This window comes from Aureococcus anophagefferens (genome assembly GCF_000186865.1).
Source record: "Aureococcus anophagefferens unplaced genomic scaffold AURANscaffold_4, whole genome shotgun sequence".
In the NCBI taxonomy this organism is placed as follows: Eukaryota; class Pelagophyceae; order Pelagomonadales; family Pelagomonadaceae; genus Aureococcus; species Aureococcus anophagefferens.
The window spans coordinates 3,017,657-3,020,811 of record NW_008705564.1 but is presented as its reverse complement, the minus strand read 5'-3'; positions in this window follow the sequence as shown (position 1 = coordinate 3,020,811).

Below are 3,155 nucleotides of genomic sequence, written 5' to 3'. Positions count from 1 at the left end.
ACCTAGGGCTTGATGCCCCCCTCCTCGGCCAATCTGATACTAGCTCAGCAGATCACGTCGACGCTTGCATCAACCGAGTGTCCGACGGCGAATGCGCGGAGGGTGCCGGCGGTGGACATCGGAGATCCTCGAGGCCGGCAACTTGAAAGGAGTCAACCATGAAGCTATGGCATGGCCACAGCCCGCGAGTCGCACTTGCGATCGTGATCACGCAACGCCAGCGGGTGGCTGCTGGGATACAGGATGGCGCTGTCGCTGGTGACGGCTCAAAGAGCACTCGAGCTCTTAGCCAGTCCCAAGAAGCCAGTTGCGATAGTGAACTCGCGGCATCTCTCTCTAGGGTATGGTTGCCCTAGCGCAATCATCTCCGTGGAGTCGCTGCCCGCGCTTTCCTGTAAGGCGGCCTCCGCGTTTGATGATTTTGCCCTGGCTGTCCAAGAGAAGGATAATGCTCCTTCAGAAGAAGGGGCTACGTACGATAGATCATGCTCTAGCTGCGACCCCACCTAGACAAAATCGTCCACAGGCCGCACTCCAAAAGAGCGGAGGTAACCTCCGTTACTAGTAGGATATTGGTCGCTAATTTATATGCTCGCGTGTACCTGTAGGGCACTCGCGGCGGCGGCTACTCTTCGGCCTGGTCTGGGCCTGCGTGTCGGGCTATAATGGCGCGGCCTTTTTGTTCGACCAGTTGATGAGGGAGTTCCGGCAGGCCCCCTTCGGTCGCACGACTCCTGATGCGTCAATGATTAGGTCGTCATCGCACAGCGTCTCAGCATGTTTGGTTTTCAGGGTCACGCCCTCGACCCGCTTGATTCGATTTTCTTGTATAGCTGGGTGAGTGAGTTGGGCTGTGAACTCATTGACAAGATCCGGGCAGCGTCGGAGTCCCTCGTTGAACACCTCCTGGGTGAGGGTGAGGCTCGGGAGCAGGTCGTGTGTAAGGAGCTGCCCGGAGAACTTGTCGCGCTCGTGCATGATGTCAGTTAGCGCAGGGAAAAAGCGCTTTTCGAGAAGGTCGTGGATAGCCTTGCGCTCTTCCCACGACTTGGCGGCGATAGTGAAGACCTGCTCGAGCTTATCTATCTTGCCGCAGTGCCTCTCGTAAATTTCGAAAAGGCCGTCAAGCTTGGTCTCAATGGACTCAGCGGCACGGCCGGCGCCAGACCCAACCGCGCGCGGGTTGGGATTTGTATTGACGAGGAGCCGTAGCGAGCAGAGCAGTCGCGTGAAATCTAGGGTGTCGCCCCGCGCCATCATGTCCCAGAACTGGGTTGCCATACTTGCCGGAAAATTCAGACCGTGTCTCTGGATAACGAGCATAAATTTGTCTCGCTTGATCACATGTGGCGCGCATGGTGGCGCAAGCCGGAGCGGCGCACCAGTCGCAAGATGGGATCGACCCCGTCGATCGTCGGCGTGCGCCGAGTCCAGATTGCCAACGCGGATCGTCGCGCGAACCGTGGAGATGGCCCGCCGCGTCCTTCCCTTGTTGTACCCTGCCGCTTTGAGGAGCCTGCGGTCGACGACGTCCAAGAGGAATAGCTCGCTGATCTCATCCATGAGCGGCGCGGTCGTCGCGTTCCTCGTCTCTTCCTCCTTGATGCGGGAGTAACCGAGGGGCACGAGGCGCTTGGTAAGCTTGGGCATGAAGTGGGATTCGCACGCCTTGAAGAACGCACGGAGTAGCGACCACCGCATGCGGTGGTGGCGGTCATTCTGACGTGCACGCTCGAGGTGCATGCGTTGGACGACCTCCTCTTGCGTCTCACGGCGTTGGAGCACGACCGTGGGCCCGCTATATGTGCACTTTTGCAACCCACCGCGATACACACGCTGCGCGCGCGCCCGGAGCACCGGCGCCGATTGCGGCCGCACGAGCAGCGAAGCCATGGCTTTTTTCAAACTTGAGTCCGCGCACAAGCGATGCGACAACGACGCGCGAGACTCAAGCGTAGGTCGCGGCCCCCGCGCAGGCATTACCCGAAGCGAGGCGTTACGGCAGACCAGCCGCCGATGATGCTCCCGCGCTCGTGGGTCGACGTCTCGGCCACCACGCAGGGCTCTCGACCGCGCTGCTAACGCCCGCCACCCTGTCGGTGCGCTCGATGGTCGAGTTGACGCGCGCAGAGCCGCAGCTGCAGCCCGCCGCGCATTATCTTGCGCAACTGTGGTCTCGCTCCTATACCATTCCGAGTCGCACGTTTCGCCCTGCCTACAATGCGAATCCCGGGATATTCGATGGCTCTCGTCGCAAAAAGAGCGCGGGTCGGTAACAGACGCCGAGGATGCACGCACATCCGGCAGGGTAGCGAGTTTCTACCGGCCAGCTTCGCAGCGTATATGGCGTTGAAGGACCTGCGGTATACTCCGTCGGCTTCGCATGCATCGATGGCGTCCATTCGTCCACAAGATCCGTGTAAGACCCGACGTCGAATCCAGCAGTCCGTGCCCCCACGTCCGTAGTTCGCAGCGCCACGGCCGCCGCACCCTCGCCTCCATACCGTTCGCATGCAGCTGTAAAAGAACCCGGCGGGATTTTTGCGCAACCCGCGTACCACCTCTCCATCGAGAACAAATCTGTGCGCGGGCGCTGCACTGTCTCCGCCTCCACATTGTTCTTGGAGTATGCGATTGGTTTGGTCGCGCTTCTTTCTAGTCCGGGTCGGGGTCTGAGTAACATAGGGTCATTTGTAGACACATTGTAGAGCCGAGCGCGTCGCTGTGAAATTGTATGAAAATGCCGCTTCGAACCGGGTTGGACCATCTCTACGAGCAAGCATCGACGAGGAAATCACATTTCGTACAGCTGTATCTCCCACTATGAATGGTAGCTGAACGGTAGCCTTTTCGATTCGCAAATGACGCGTCATTAAAAAACGTTTAGGTTACCGCGAAACGGCCTCGACTGAAAAGAATCTAAGTCCCGTACATCAACTTGACGTTAAGGTACAATCCGTAGTAGCAGGATAAGCACAGTGGGTGAGAGGGGAAGCTCAGTGGGCGCCGCGCGCCGCCGTCAGACACCTCAGAAATAAAAAGTTACGTCCGTCAGTACTCTCGGAATCCGAGATAACATACGGGGTACGTCCGAGCTACTTATATGCACTAGACGACGTGGCTAATGCTATACCTCAACTTATTTTATGCCACTC